Below are 769 nucleotides of genomic sequence, written 5' to 3' on the forward strand. Positions count from 1 at the left end.
AAACATTTTTAATAAAATATCTCCATTTTTATGTCTTTTTAACATCTTTTACAGTTTTTTTTTGTTTTGTTTTGTTTTGTTTCTATAACCATGAGACATAATAACATTAACAAATAAATTTTTTATCTGTTGTGAGAATTTTTTTCCTGGGGATACTAAGCAATGTTTATCCCATTTTCAGGTTGTAGTATCAAACCAGTGTTTGATTACATTAAAGTTTTTCTGGGGAACCAGTGAATTTACTGAGCTTACTTACAGAGATGACTGAGGGGTTGCTGAGGTATATGAGTGACCTGAGAGTATTTACATTGGAAAGCCGTAACCCAGCATGGATCAAGCCTTCTCTTCCTAGCCTTTTCCAGATAATATACTTTAGTCCTCCCCCAACCCAAGGGACCAAGCGATTAGGGTCAAATTACACACAGTTGGCTGGGAAGAGCAGCTGGATACTGAGGTGAGGGTCCAATGACCCTGTTTGCCCCTCCTCCTTCAATTAAAGAATACAATAGTCAAGTCAACAAGTTCAATTGTGATGATTTTTTGTTAGTGGACACAGCTGAAGTCATGAAGGTGGTAGTTGTTTGACTCAGAAGAAAGTAGTGTGTAGCATCATGTTATTAAAAGAACATGGAATCTAAATTATATATAAGATAATGTAATAAGTTAATATTACCCATGTACATACTGTGTTTTATAAGTTTCCAGGTAAACCTTATAGAAAACACAAGACAATTTAAAAATCTTTTACCGTATGTAGTTTAAAGAGTGG

The sequence above is a fragment of the Nannospalax galili genome, unplaced genomic scaffold (genome assembly GCF_000622305.1).
Source record: "Nannospalax galili isolate Female #2095 unplaced genomic scaffold, S.galili_v1.0 scaffold213, whole genome shotgun sequence".
Lineage (NCBI taxonomy): Eukaryota > Metazoa > Chordata > Mammalia > Rodentia > Spalacidae > Nannospalax > Nannospalax galili.